At 46.1% G+C, this 16,259-nt stretch overlaps 1 protein-coding gene and 1 pseudogene across 1 annotated transcript in view; one reads left to right on the plus strand and one right to left on the minus strand.

The window, feature by feature from the left end:
* Window positions 1-16,259, minus strand: part of TRABD2A (TraB domain containing 2A) — a 56,479-nt gene that overhangs the window by 16,460 nt on the left and 23,760 nt on the right.
* LOC137777860 (small ribosomal subunit protein uS5 pseudogene) lies at window positions 9,702-10,594 on the plus strand (annotated as a pseudogene).

Here is a 16,259-nt window from a genome sequence, read left to right on the forward strand (position 1 = left end):
CCTGTCAGAGACACCTCCTCCAGCCTCTCCTGGAGGTCAGCTCCCCAAGGATCTGCAGACCAGCCTCTTCTATCTTGGGACAGGACCCTCCGGGCCATGCTGTGTTCCCACCCTCCCCACCCCTCTGCTGGTGATGTGAGTTGACAGAAGCAGACATATCCATGGGCATGTCTGCAGATTTCAGTCTAAGTGAGGAAACTCATGATGAGCCCCTGGGTTCTAAAGCCATACAGTGAGGACCTAGCCACACCACTGGGTGTTGCTAAATGGCTTTCAATCAGCTGGAGGAACGAACCTTTGGAGGGGAGGCGAGGGGCGTTATGGAAGCACCTCTCAGGTTTGCCATGCCCCAGGCTAAGGCTTCACACGTTCTGTCTCAGTATAACTCATCCAAACCAAGATCCCAGGGTCTGATCGGCTCACAAACACCTGCTTATGGCTTTTAGTGTTCTAAAGGCATTCAGGATGAGCCCAGGTTACCTGTTGCTAAGAGACCTTCCTCTAAGAGTTTCCATTGATTCTGGAATTTTTTTTTAAAGTGTTCTTGGTATTTAGAGAAGATTGAGCCACTCATTCTAATAGACTCACCAGTCTGCAAATTGGGGAACACTGTATGGGCCACATTATATGTTAAATAAGAACTTTGTTTATTCAGTCCCCTCTCAACATATTCAAGGGTCACCTGTTGACAAGAAGCTTACAAAGACTTGCTAGGATGTTTGTCTTTGCTTTTGATGATTAAGCTTTAAATAAGTTTGCATACCAAAACTAAGCCAGTAACATTATTTTCTGAGTGCTGGCTATGTACCCTGCTAAATAGTTTGCTTCTGTTCTCATTTAATCCTCTCAACATCCTAAAGCAGTAACTATTGTTAAATCTATTTTAAAGAACAAGAAAATGAGGGGGAAAGAAGTTAAATAGTTTGCTTATGGTCACATAGCTTAGTAAACCAAAGTGTCCACACAAAGTGTGTGAACCCAAACAGTTCAATACCAGAGCCCGAGATCTTCACCACCATGCTGTACACGAGGTACGCTGCTACCAAGTAGAGTAACTGACTTTTGTCATATGGTCTAATTTAAATTATTAGGCTTATGCTAAAGACCTAGGAGTCTGAAATTGGGAAGAAAGGAGGGAGGGTTAGAGGAGGGAGAAGAGAGGAAAATGGGGAAGCAGAAAAGGAATCAGAAAGAAAGGCACACTAAAGCTTTTTTTTCACCCAGATAAGAGTAGCACTCACACTATATCTAGAATACAGAAAATTTTATACAAAAGAAGTTTTAAAATGCCCGTAATTTCAACACTCGAGTTATAACTGCTTTTAACAACAGGTGGGTATATTTTGAGTATATTTTCTTTCAGTTTATTCTATACCTTTTATACAGTTGATTGTATTATACATAATGTTTAGTATCCTTAACTGTGTCACCTTGCTGTACAGCAGTAATTAACACAACACTCTAAATCAACTATACTTCAATTTTAAAAAAATTAGTATCCTGCACTTTTTGTGTGACAGTGTAAGCATCTCCTCACATGACAGAGTTCTTAGCCTCACATTGCATGTGATATGCCATCACTTAGCTAAACTTTCTATTGTCAAATAGTTAGGTCTTCATTTTTTAAAAAAAACTATCATGAATAACACCGTCAAGAGCATCCGGGAGCAGAAAGTTTTTCCTATTTTCAAATTATTTCCTTGGTATTGATGCCTAACCAGTCAAAAGATTTTTACTTTTCTTTTTTCTAAAAACCTTTTTACTTCTGCTTTTTTTTTTTTAGTAAAAATTTAACTCTCCGTTAAAACACAAATTCAATAAGCATTAAGTGGTAACACAGACAATCTCCCAAAGCCAATTTTATACAGAAGCCCTGCCTCCGGTACAATCTGTACATCCGAGCTGATGCAGCCCCAGCAGCGTGCCAGGGGAACCGCGCTGCTGCGATTGCACATGCCCACTGTTCCCTCTGCCTGGAAGGCTTCTCCTACCCTCATCCCTATGGCAGACACACACGTGTCCTTTGAAATAGCAACAGGAGAATCTCCTCCTCGTGAAGCCTCTGTCATTAACTGCCAGGCACAGTGAGACCATCTCCTCTTTGCTCAGAGCCTTCTGTGACTATTCTATTACACCGCTAATGGCATTGCCCTGTGTAGCCACCCCAAGGGTAGCAATCGTGTCCTCCTCACCTCTGCATCCTTCCCATCTGGCACACAGGACATGACATACTGTAAGCATTCAATAAATTTTGACTGAACGAATAAGGTTTAGAAATGACTCTGCCAAAAACTGAAGTCTCAGGCAGGATGGACGCTTAATAAAGGAAGCCCAGCAAAATTTTGCCAGCCAAGCCAAATAGGGAGCATCTCCAGAAAAGCCAGACTCACCAAACTTCTCAGAAAAGTAAATGGGGGGTGGAGGCAGGGGAGGAGTATTAGGCCTAATGTGGGGGGGAGTAAATCTTACCCCCAGAGACTCACGTTTTCTTTGAGCTTATCCTTCAGCCAGCTTTGGGAGGTCTGCATTTGGGCTTATTCCTTAAATGCTTGTGCCTACCAAGCCTCCATTCTCTTAAACTCCCATATTCTCCTGGTATAAATCAGGATAGGCTAAGCTCTGTCACAATAACAAATTAAACCTGAAATTTCAATGGCTTAGCAAATGTCTGTAGCTTGCTCACACAAAGTCTGAGTGAGGTAGTGGCCCTTTCATCCATCTAGTCCCTTGGGAATCCAGTTTGGTTTATCTCGTGACACTCTTCTCCCATCGGTTTCCATGGGAGGCAATGGAGTCAACATGGCAGGCGACCTACAGTTCCTAAATGCCTCAGCCTGGAATTCCCACAATTCATTGGCTAGAAGTAGTCACATGGCCTTGCCTAATCCTCAAAGGGGCTGGGAAATGTAGTCTTCCCATTTGCCTAGGAAGAAGTAATGTCCTTGAGACATTAAAATGGTTGACGGGGAGTTTAGTGCATTAAGTTAGTCAAGATATCAGACACGTCCCTATTCAGAATTACACAGAGTCCCTGGTGGAAGAAGAACATCAGAACAGTAACCTGGCCAATGGTGCTCATCCTGAAGGTTCCCTGGCAGCCTGTGGTCCTCAAGCAACAGAAGATCTGGGGACAGCAGAGGCTGGGGATGGGGGTGGGGGGAAGCGCAAGATAGGGAGCAAAAAGCCAGTCGTAATCCTGGGTTGGCCTAGAATTCTGGAAATTGAGTGGTTGGCCAACCAAGCATCATCAAGAATGAGAGAGTGTAATGGATCTGAAAGGTGTCATGAAAGGTCATTCTTGTGTCAACTAATAAAGAACAGAATCACAGCAAGTACAGTGCTAAATATTCCTGAAGTTCATTCATTCTTCTTCCATTCATTAATTCAGCCAATAAATTGTTATTGGTGCCTACTGATCCAAGCTCTGAAGATACAGTAATGAACAAGAAAGACAAGATCCTTGCCATCCTAGGGTTTTCATTTTACCTGGAAGTGCGGGAGGTGATGTCAAGAAGAAGAGGAGGAGGAGGAGGGGGCTGGTGTATCACAGAAAGACATCACCCTCCCAGAGGCAGTGGCCCAATGTTAAACTTTCACTCTATGATTTCAGGCTTGCTAGGACAGCCCATCCACAAGCAAATCAAAACCCTTCCCAGATTAGCCCTTTGCTGCTTTGCCTTGGCAGGAAGGAGGTCCTTCCTTGTGGCACCCAGCAACTCTGAGGAGGCCATACTACAAATACATGTCTTTTAAGAAAGTGTGAACAGTGAACTGTGCATGTGTCTGAGTTGGTGCTAAGTCTTTCTTTTTTTCCTAAAAAACCACAGAAACGCCCTTTTTAAATCTCTAACACAACTTCGTATACTCACCGAGTCTTTTCTTCTAGAGCTGCTACAACCTTCTAACTATTAACCTTGGAGGCTTTAATCCTGTGCTTATTTATAGCCTAACTACTTCTGAGAGGCCTTAAGCATCTTGCAGATGAAAAGCCAGCACCGGATAAGCCACTGACCACTCTGCCTCAAGTGCCCACCTAAGAGATTTGGCGGAAGGGGCTGGGTTTTCTTGGCTGGAAAGAGCAAGGATCCCAGCCCACAGTGCTCCCCGGAAGATCCTGAGCACCAAACACAGGGCTTGTTATCTGTTCCATGAAACGCATTCAGTGAAAGCCAAAGGAAGGCTCAGAGAAGCACCTAAAGGGACAGTTTGGCCCAGGTGTTCCTAGAAGGCAGCCACCCCAACTCCTCCCTCCGTGGCTGAGCAGGGACCTGGGCAAGCCTCTGGTGCAGTTTATGTCTAATGGAGAAAAGCTCTACTGACACAAACTAGACTCCTGGGAGAAAGACCAAACATGGTTTCCTGAGGAAGAAGTCTCTGAGTGAGGCCCAGGGTTTCCTTGGAGCCTAACACACCCAGTGACTCTGAGCCCTTGTTAGCTACCATCTTCACCACCACACAGCCAAGGAGGTGAGTCTCTGCCTCCTCCAAACAGCAGCCCTTTATTACCTCTGCTGCCCAGACCTCGGCTCAATGTCCACTCCTGGGGCCACCAGAGCTCTGTCCAACCAGGGGCAGGGCCCCGGAGGCACTGCTGGAGGTGCCTTCCTTGCCGCAAACCCCTGGTGCAAAGCAACGGTGGCCATTTGTGTCTGCCCCTGAGTAGAGGAGGTCACCACCCCAATGTCCCTGCAGGAAGTCTCCACGTCTTGAGGAAGAGGACACAGAGCACATGACGGCTGCACGAAAACAATACACAGCCCCAAACTCACCCCAGCTAAAGCCACTAAGGGCCAGACCCAGCTTCCTCAGAAACCTACAGGGGCCCCTCCAAAGGATTATCAACTGTCAATCGTCCTTATGTAGTTTACTCTCCTTGCTGTGCTTGGCAAATTCTGGGCCAGTCTAACAAATGTGGGGTTCCAGGATGTGACTCACAGAGAAGCAAATTCCTAAGAAACAACTCTGTTTGGCTAAGTTAACCCCAGAGGCATCTTCCAGGAAGTTCATCCTGATGGGCGTTGTCAATGACCTAACCTCCTATGTTGTGGGATCAGTAACAGGTGATCGTAGGTGGGGCACAAGGACTGTTCTGAGACAGCCAGAAAGCCCAGGTGTACTGGACAGCACGTCCAGCCAGGGGCCAGGGGCAGGCAACCGGGAAAGGGAGCCAGGGCAAAGGAGCAGGCACGGGGTACCAGCCGAGGGTCCCTGGCCATGCATGCTGCCCCACACCTCCTCCCCAATCAACTCCCCACTGCCCACTACCCCTTGTATCCAGTCAATTCCTTTCTTTGGAGTTTCTACTAACATTTTCTCACATGTTGCACTGGTTGTTAAGATAGCTAGGACTATCTTAACAAACTGTGTAATTTAAACAACAGAAACATATTGTCTCACAGTTCTGGAAGCTGGAAGTCCAGAATCAAGGTGTTAGTGGTGTCATGCTCCCTCTGAAGGTGTTAGAGAGGTTAGGTTCTAGGCCTCTCTCCTAGCTTCTGGTATTTTCTTGGCTTGTGACAGCATAACTCCAATATTTACATGGCGTTTTCCCTTGTGTGTCTCTCTGTGTCTTAATTTCCTCTTTTTATAAGGACACAGTCATATTGGATTAGTACCCACCCCAATGATCTCACCTTAACTTGATCATCTGCAAAGACCCTACTTCCAAATAAGGTCTCGGTCACAGGTCCTGGGGATTAGTATTTCAGTGTAAGAATTTAAGGACACACACACAAAAAAAGAATTTGAGGACAAAGTCTACTCATAAAGCATATCAATCTCAGCTCTACCCTCTTTTTAATAGTTAATATGGGGCTTCCCTGGTGGTACAGTGGTTAAGAATCCACTTGCCAATGCAGGGGACACGGGTTCGAGCCCTGGTCCGGAGAGATCCCACGTGCCGCGGAGCAACTATGCCCATGCGCCACAATTACTGAGCCTGCGCTCTAGAGCCCACGAGCCACAACTACTGAAGCCCACGCGCCTAGAGCCTGTGCTCCGCAACAAGAGAAGCCACCTCAATGAGAAGCCCGCACACCGCAACGAAGAGTAGCCCCCGCTCGCCGCAACTAGAGAAAGCCCACGCGAAGCAACAAAGACCCAATGCAGCCAAAAAATAACTAAATTAAGTAAATAACTTTTTAAAAAGATAGTTAATATGCATATGGTAAAAATTTCAAACAGTACAAAGAAATGAATCTCCCTCCCATTCCTGTTCCCCAATCACCCTCTCTACAAGTAATCACTGCTGCCAGTGTCTTGAATCTCTTTCCAAGGATAGTCTCTGCATGTAAAAACAGACAGATAGATACACAGACAGACAGACAGATAATAGATAGGTAGGTAGATAGATAGATAGGTAGATAGATAGATAGATAGATAGATAGATAGATAGATAGATAGATGATAGATAGATAGAAAGAAGCAGAGATATCACCTCCACTTTTTTTGGTTTTGTTTTTGTTTTTGCTCCTTTGGCCTTTAAGCAGTCAAATAAAAACCTTTCCATAAATAAATACTGAAGCTATACATTACAATGTAATGTAAAACAATCAAGGAATAAAAAGCCAAGTCTTGGCAAACAGAGATAACTTCCATTGTTTTTGAAGTAAATGCAGGCTGAGACTTTCTATCCACAAGGTAAAATCAATGACTAAGGCAAATCATAGAAAAGGAAAAGGGAAATTTCTGACAGCAAGAAGGGACAAAATGAAGGTTTCCTACGCCTTTCCAGTGAGAAAGCAGGTTGGATACAGGAAGCCCCTTGGAGGCATCCCAGAGGTGACCCCACTGCCCCTAATCCAAAGATGTCCTGGGACCTCTGCTCTGGGCTCAGGCTGACTCAGGCAGATCCCAAGGAGAAATCCAGGCAGAAGTCTACAGTTGAAGATTTCATACAATCCTGCAAAGATTCAGGTTCATTTCTCCAAGATCTCAGATGAGCCTCCCCTTCCAAACACCCGGATGGTTTGGTTTTCCCAGAAACCTCCTAAGCCAATTTTTTTCCAAAACACAGATTATAACTCATTATCCATCACATCATCATGGACATAAGTCTTAGCAGGCCTCACGCATCGCTCTGCAGCTTGTTCATCTCCTTTCCTCCGGGCATCAGTCCACACGATGCATCCGGGGCTGCTCCACGCTTCCTAACAGCTGCACATAAACCAGGACAAGCACGTGCACTAGCCCCCTTGGAGGGGCCGCTTCTGTAATGACAGCTCTGCTAGTGTGAAGCACCGCCTACATTCCCCCCCAGGTGACTCCGACATGCAGGTGGGGCTGGGAGCGATTGATTGAATTCAGTCAGGGTCAGAGCTCTAAGAACCTCAAGAGATGAATACCGACCACATTCAACTCTTTCAAATATGAAATGTCTTCCGAGAGCTGCAGTGAGTTACTGGCTCAGTCCTCCAACCCTGATTGACAGTTCTCCACACCATAGTTTTCAGAGTCTGACTCATAACCTCACAAGGAAGGATGTGGGCTACCAGGGTGTTGGCGGATGGGGCCAGCATGCTCCTGAAACAGTACCATTTCTACGGTTTTTCCACAAACATAAGCCGTTCTGTGGACTCAACTAACTAGAAACCTCCATTTAAAACATTATTTCAGAAGAAATCCACGTTCTGCCTTCTTCAGTCCAGCTTTGGGAATGCACCAGGAAGCTCCAAGAATTCCTCTCTAACGCCTCCTATATGGTTGCCACCTTGCCAAGCTACTGTGCTGCCATAGCAACAACCAATTCTCTTAAAGGAAAACTGCTGGGTAACAGACACCTTCACACAGGTCCTTGTCACTCACTGTCAATCTGTTAACAGCACCTGAGGGCAAAGCAAGATGCATTAGAGAAGAGAGGATGAGAGGTGGAGGTGGTGGAATATTAGAGCTCTGAGAGCCTGGAGGGGACAACAAAGGGATAAGCAGGATGTATTTACAATAATAGTAGTAGCAATAATGATAATAACAGCAGCAGCAAGCCCTCCCCCACCCTGCAGTCAGCCGTTCTCCGGGAGGTGGAACTGCATTCGGGAAGCAAGATGGGGCCCCTGCCCTGAGGCATGGCTGTTGGCAGGGGGACAGGACAAAAGGGCCTGTGATGGCCACAGGTCACAGAGGGCAGTAAAGGATAAACACGAACACTCAGTGGGAGCTCAGGCCCAGGTGAAGACCCCAGAGAGAAACCATCACAGTCACTTCCTCACCCCAGACCTTAGAGCAAACCAGGCTACTTCCCTTGAAACCTGTAAAGATTTCTGTCCTCAACCATGCAAAATAGCAGCTTTGCCTAAAGCTCTGCCACCAGCCATTCTTGCTATCTTCAGGGTGTCCCCCTTGGGCTCATAGGAAGACTTCTGACCTGTTGGGAAAAACTCATTTATCTCTTGAGGCCACCAGGGGAGGGTCCCAGCAGAATCCAGGGCATCCTAGCTGGGGATACAGTAGATAGGCCTGTGTCTACAGCAGAGGACAAGCAAAGCCCAGTGGCAGCCTCTGCAAGGAGATGGGCTCAGAGTGCTTCTGAATGGGTCCTGCAAAACCTTTGTTGTTCTCCAAGCCTCACCTAGAAAATGCATTGTATTTGGAAGGACTCAGGGCCACAGAAGCCACCAGTGGGGGACTTGCCTCCTTGGAGAGGTTCCCAGTGGTCTCCAGAGTGTGCCAAGCTCTACTTTTTGAACACCTGTTACCCCAAGTCAGGTGCTCTGCTCTACTGTGAGACATTTTTAACTATTAGAAAGTCCTTACTTCTTTTTGAGCTCCCTGTCTCGCCATGACTGCCATGTACTCATTTTTGTATGTATCAATACAGTGTGTGTTTCCACACATGCATAATTTGTTAGCAGCCATCAAAAGAGAAAATGTACATGTCCCACTTCTAGGAATCACTCCTATAGAAATACAAGCACAAGTGTGTAATAAATATGCTAGTGTCGCCAGTGAATTTAAGGTTCTTTCTTCATCGTGAAAGAATTCGAAGACGAAGTGATGGATAAGAATCAGATTTATTTAGAGAGAAATACACTCCACAGACAAAGTGTGCACTATCTCAGAAGGCGAGAGGCCTTGGGAGAAACACACCCCCAAAGACGGAGTGTGGGTCATCGAAAGGCAAGAAGCAAGAGGCCTCGAAATATGGGGTGGTTAGTTTTTATGGGCTGGGTAATTTCATAGGCTAATGAGTGGGAGGATTATTCCAACTATTTGGGGGAAGGGGCGGGGATTTCCAGGAATTGGGCCACGGCCCACTTTTTAGCCTTTTATGCTGGGCCTCAAAACTGTCATGGCGCCTGTGGGTGTGTCATTTAGCATATGCTAATGTATTACAATGAGCATATAATGAGGCTCAAGATCCACTGGAAGTCAAATCTTCCGCCATCTTGGACCCAGTTGGTTCTCACTAGTTTTCATCATGTCCTATGGCTATGTCATTCTTTTAAAGGTTGTGCCCTGCCCCTTTCCCTCCTGTTTCATTAGGGCACAAGGGGAACTGTAACAGAGCTCTCCCTGACACTGGGACAGTTCAATCAAAATTGGAATGACCCAAGAGGAAGAAGATATGGAGATATATGTATATGTATAGCTGATTCACTTTGTTATAAAGCAGAAACTAACACCCCACTGTAAAGCAATTATACTCCAATAAAGATGTTTAAAAAAAAAAAAACTGGGATGACCCTTCTTCTTCGTAAAAACACCAAATGGCGTATGACGCCGGTGCTGCGGGAGGGCCCAGAGGCCCCTGGGGGCCCTGGAATGGGAGGCCCCGGTGACTTCTGCGGAAGCTTTGGCAGCGGCGTCCGGGGTCAGGGTCACAGCCAGGGTCGGGGCCGCAGAGCACATGGAGGCAAGGCTGAGGACGAGGAGTGGCTCCCCATCACCAAGCTGGGCCACCTGGTTAGGGACCTGAAGATCAAGTCCCTGGAGGAAAGCTATCTCTTCCCTCTGCCCATCAAGGAATCTGAGATCACTGACTTTTTCCTAGGAACATCCCTCAAGCAGGAGGTTTTCAAGATTATGCCTGTGCAAAAGCAGACCCGTGCTGGCCAGCAGACCAGGTTCAAGGCATTTGTCGCCATTGGGGATTACAACGGACATGTCGGTTTGGGTGTCAAGTGCTCTAAGCAGATAGCCACTGCCATCCATGGGGCCACTATTCTGGCCAAGCTCTCCATCATGGCCATGCGACGAGGCTACAGGGGTATAAGATCAGCAAGCCCCATACTGTAACTTGCAAGGTGACTGGCCGCTGTGGCTCTGTGCTGATGTGCCTTATCCCTGGTCCCAGGGGGTACTGGCATCGTCTCAGCCCCTGTGCCCAAGATGCTACTGATGATGGCTGGAATTGACGACTGCTACACCTCTGCCAGGGGCTGAACTGCCACCCTGGGCAACTTTGCAAGGCCACTTTTGATGCCATTTCCAAGACCTACAGTTATCTCACTCCTGATCTCTGGAAAGAGACAGCGTTCACCAAGTCTCCGTATCAGGAATTCACTGACGATGTTGTAAAGACCCACACCAGAGTTTCCGTGCAGAGGACCCAGGCTCCAGCTGTAGCCACCACATAGTTTTATATGAGAAAAATAAAGTGAATGAAGCCATAAAAAAAAATTGGAATGACCACATACAGAGGATTCTTGCCCCCAACAGGGCGGGAGATTGGATGTGATGACCTCAGATGGTCATCTACTTATAAGTCCTTGAGTTGCTCCATCTCAGGAAGCGAGGGAAGCAGACGCCCTGGTCTCACTTTCTGTCCTCTCTGCCTCCCTTGTTTCTCCCCCCATCAGCACAGGCCATGAGGCTCCATGGAGCCTTCCATGTCTGTTAATTAATGGCCCTCACCCAGATCACTGTGTCAGGTCAATTTCCACCACTGGGGGAAAAAAATCCACAAAACCATCCTCTTATTTCAGACTTTTTTCTCCTGCTAGGTGTTCCAGAAGTGCCAAATCACTGTGCTCCCTCCTCCCCCAACCCTCTACCCAAACCACAGCCCCTGAAGAGACAGCCCTACATAGGATGTGATTCTGCCTGTCCCCTCCCTCCCCAGGCCATGCCAGTTACACCTGGGTGGACATCTGACTCAATGGTATAGCACTGGCTGAGCCATGAGATTTACACCCAAAGAGTATATCTACCCCACAGAATAGACTCAAAAAATCATCCAGAAGCAGAAAATACTCATCTCCAGGCCGAAAAGCAATTGTTTCGTTTCAAATCTCTTAATCTGCATTGGTTGAGATTGTATGAGGAGTAAGAGACAGCAAGAAAGGAAGAACTAGTGGAAATTATTGCAATTATGATAAAACTCCAATTAGCATGAAGTTTCTAACAGTGCAAAGACTTAAAGGGACTTACTTTTCCCCTTCGAAAACACAGCTAGATAGACGGATTTCTGCTTTCACTTTAGTGTTTGTCTTTTATTATACTGTCTTTTAGAAAAAAAATTATCAGTCCACCCAAAACCATGTCTTGTCAGCTGAATACTCTTCCCCTTCCCTCCAATGACACATACTCACCCCATCTGCACTGTCTTCTGAAAAGTTTTGTTCACTGGAAGAAGTAACAAGCTTATTACCTGACAGTTTAATTCAGTGTTCAAATGCCACCCTTCCTTCCCCGCTCTCCCCGCCATGTCTCCCTTTCCACTCCCCCCTTGCTTCCCCACATCCCCTCTTCTCTCTCCCTTTCTTTCTGGGCTTGTGGAAAGAATCCATTAAGCTCCCTGTCCAACACGTGCAGCAGACTTCTTTCTCTTTCTTGAGACTTCTTCAGCTGTGGGGAGACCCAGGTCCCAGTTGGGGCATTGTTGCGGGAGCCCACAGGCTGAAGGGGGGGGCGGGGGGGGCTGGGGTCCGGCAGATGCCTTTTTTGTCGAAGATAAAGGCCCCCCACCCCCGCATCGAGCCTCTCCACTTTCCAGCACTTTCATCGCCCTCCGATCAAAGGGCTGCTCTGAATATGAAAGGCACCACCCATTATGCGGCTCCCGTCAGCCCCACCTCACCACCCCCCAGCCGCCCAGCTCTCAAACAAAGCCCCTGGCATCTGTTCAGGCGCAGCCCTCACCTTCTGGGGCGTTGGGTTGTTGCGTTTTCTTTTTTTCTTAGTTCACTTTTGAGAGCCATTCGGTCCCTTGAAGTATAGTTGGGGAGCAGAGGGGAAGATCTCTCGCATCCTCAGAACATTCCGCTCGCATAATTTTTCAAGACACCTTGAGGATTTCTGGTCCTTGCCTCTCCCACCTCACCTGGGTATCCAGGCAGTCAGGACGTCCCCCTCAAGCTCATTTATTTCCCCCTTTCCCAGCCACTCTTAATAATCACTTCTCCTTCTTTACCTGAAAGGGGACTATGCCCTTGGAAGAGTCTAGACCGACCCCTCATGGCAAGACGACGGAGAAGGTCCTGCTCCTTTTCTGTCATGTTAATAGACGGTGCCAGACTTCGGAACTAAAGCTTCCACACACTTCTCTGAACATGAGGTCTGCTTTTCAGGGGGAGAAAGGTGTTTCTCAAAACTTGGATCTGAGTTCTTCTCAGACAAAGGATTCAAGCATAAGGACCAGAGAAACTGACTTTCAGGGATGTTCCGACCTGAAGAAGTGTCATTTTGTAAATGATGACAATTCCTGAATACCAGGAGAGGACAGCGAGGGAACCTGGAAGAACACACCAGGCAGACTGGGCCTCTTCTTCTGCAATCCCTGCCACCGCCTTCCTGCACACCCTCCAAGCCCTCTCCTCCCCTTGGTCAGGTTCCCCAACCACCCTCCCCTTCCACCCAGCCCACATCCTGCCCTGACTTCATGGCTGACTGAGCACATCCGTCTCCTGTTATGGATGTGGACTGAACTGTGCCCCCCCCCCCCGACCCCCAATTCACAGGCTGAAGCTCTAACCCTCACTATGACTGTATTTGGAGATGGTAATTAAGGTTAAACGAGGTCATTTGGGTGGGGCCCTGATGCAATAGGACTGGTGAGCTCTCTCTCTCTGTGCAGAGAAAAGGCCATGTGAGGACACAGCAAGAAGGCAGCCATCTGCAAACTGAGGAGAGAGGCCTCATCAGAAACCAACCCAGCCAGCACTCTGATTTTGTATTGTGAGCCTCCAGAACTGTGAGGAAATCAATTTCTGTTGTTTAAGCCACACAGTCTGTAGTAGCCTGTGATGGCAGCCCAAGCAGACTAGCACACCTCCTTCCCCCAAATCCCACACCATGCTGGGGTAATGATAAGAATTAACACCAATCTCTCCATCTCCAAGGCCCAGTGAAAGTTACAACCTCTGCTAAGCGCTTCAGGACTGTCTCAGTCCCTTCCTAGAAATTTCCGTTCTTTTCATTTCTACTGCCCTGAAAGGTAATTTTTCCTTTAAATTGTTTAAAGGAAAACAAGATAAGACAAGACCGACAAGACAGACAAGCCTCAGGAGCAATAAGCTATGAAGAATGATATGAAGAACGAAATGAAAAGCACAATAAAGCTAACTTCACACACTTAACCACATCTGGACTGGCTACTGGGCTAATTAGGCATAAGTGGTAAGCAGCTCACAAAATGGCTACACACTGTATTTGCTTCTGCCATAAAGAATGTCGCTGGCCACCTGGCTCTACAAGGATTGAGTCACTTGCCACTGCAGTCACTGACTTTCAACACATCCTGAAAGGAGTTCCAGGTGGAGACCAGAAATGAGGTACCCTGTGCTCTGGGAAAACTGGCAGAACAGGACTTCAGACAGATATTTTTAGGAGAAATGTTTTATGAACCTGGATTCTAGCATCTTCCCATACTTAGAAAAGCGCTAAAATCGTTAACAGAGACATCTGTTCCTTGCGACTAGCATCAACCTTCTTACCAAGATGTGTGCCTGGTTGCACGTACCCCCTTCGTCAAATCACATATAGACTGACTGCCCCACTGACCTCTTGGAAGCAGTTCCTCAGAGTTATCTGAGAGGCTGCTTCCTGGGCTATAGTCCTCAGTAAGTCCCCAAATAAAACTGAAACTCACATCTCTCACAAGTGTTTTTATTTCAGTCAACAGCTTTAACCACCACAAAGGGACCCAGAGCAGACTTCTCTCCTTCACCTGAACTCTATAAGGATCCAGAGCCTTGGAGCCTTGGTACCAGCAGGGTCCTTTGTGCCCATCCACCTCCTCAGCAGGTCCAAATGAATTTAAGTAAGCCTCTCCTGGTTCTTGGATCTCCTGATGATTGGTTGATGATTCTGAGTTCTATTTGGTGATATATAACAGGTACCTAGCCCACCAGTTGAAAGACACTGGGAAGAAAGGTGCCCCCCCACCAGCTGAAAGACACTGGGGGAGCCCAGTTGAAAGACACTGGGATTTGCTCAGTTGAAAGACACAGAGCAGTCTGGTCTGGGTGACTAGGTGGGCAGGCCTAAAGTCTTTCCTAAACAAGGGGCATCAGAAATCCAGCCTCCAGCTAACACTCCAGCCAGGTTCATGTACTTAACGAAACTTATACTTACAAGTTAGTTACTTAATTGGGTATTAAAGGAAATATCACCATGAAAATGGCCCAAATGGGGCTCTTTTCTTGCATACGCAGTTAAGTTAGAGGAAGCTAGCTTGATAAAACATCTGTTCAGAATTCTGACCCTAAGGGAACAAGTCCTTCTAAGAAAAATTTGTATTTCTTTCCCTGGGCACAGGAATTCTTATCTTATCAGACCATCTCCAATTCCTGAGACTAAGGAAAAAACACTGTATGTCACAGCAGCAGCCAAGTTTCTTTGCCAATTGAATTGTAATCAGGTGTTTAAACCATGCCTTTAAAAGAATTTTCTCATTTATAGACAGTTATTGTTTTACTTTGGTGCTTTTGCAAAAAATCCTTCATCTTCAAGAAGATTCATAGAAAGAACTTTTTGACAAGAACAGATTTCTGATATTTGGATCATACCACTGAACTGGGTAAGAAATTAAAGAATCCTAATGGAAAGCCTGACGGCTTCATAAAACTGTTAGCAAAAAAGATTAGTTACATAGGAGTGAGTGAACTGGTGAATATCGTCATAATTTTTATAGTTTTTGTCTGAAATATTAGACTTTTAATCTGTGTTTTCCAGATATAAGGAAACCTTTCCCCTCAAGCTAATTATGACTCACAGCCACATGGTAAATTATACCTTTGTAAGCAGAATTGAAACATTTATCTTTTCTCTCTACCTGATCCCTCCAGAAATTGGGAAACTTATGTTCCCAGCAGCCTTATCAGATGAATAAGAAAGGTCACCTCCTGACAGGTGCAGGAATCTCAAGATATTCTGGGGAACTCAGGAACACAGGAATTCACCCAAATCTATAGATATCACAGGCAGAATCTGTGCCAAGCCCTTGGTGTGGCTTTCCTTGTCTTGGGAGGCCTTTTAAAAACTCGATCTGAGGTTCCTTATGAAAAGCTCCAGCCCAGCCAATTTAAAAGAGCCTATGTGATCCATTATCCAGACTTATTTTGCAAACAAATTAGTCTTAATTTGGCTGTATGTGGTAGAAATTAGGGTAATTTTAGAGAAAAAAAGATTATGTTTCAGTGAATGTTAAATGCTAGTTTTGTTCACTGAGGTCTGTATTTACTGCCTATACTCACTTCCCAGAGAGTTCCTTGTGGTTATATTACATTACTGTAAAGTTTAAATGAATTATTAAAAGGATATTCTAAGTTTGTTTCTGAAGCTTATCTCAGTATTCTATCTTTGGATGAAGACCAGGTGCCCCATGAGCTGCAACCAGGAGATTATGCAATACAGGAAAAGGCATCATTTAAAGAACTATCTCCAACCTAGATGGAAGGACCCTTATCGGGTACTATTAACTAGCTCATGCGAAGTGACTGAAGGGAATTGACTCTTGGATTCATATTTCCCACTTAGAAAGGGCCCCTGCACTGGACTGGTCTATTGAGAGGACTGCTGACCTCAAAATCACCTTGAAACAATGTTCAAACAGAGGAGAAAACTATACCCTTAGCAGGACAAGAAGACAACATCAGAAGCAGACAGCTATCTCGAGATGCCAGACCTGACCCACATGATTATTTACTGTGTTTTCTTAATTTCTTGGACTTTTGCATAAATCGGTGTTTTTCTATCATGGTCACAAATCCCAGGCAGACTTTAAAAATTAATACAAGTGTTGGGTTTATGGTCAATTACCTACATCCAGTACTTCTGGGTTACCTTGGTGGACTTTTCTTCTCCAAGGCTCTAACTGGATGGCC

The sequence above is a fragment of the Eschrichtius robustus genome, chromosome 15 (genome assembly GCF_028021215.1).
Source record: "Eschrichtius robustus isolate mEscRob2 chromosome 15, mEscRob2.pri, whole genome shotgun sequence".
Taxonomy (NCBI): domain Eukaryota; kingdom Metazoa; phylum Chordata; class Mammalia; order Artiodactyla; family Eschrichtiidae; genus Eschrichtius; species Eschrichtius robustus.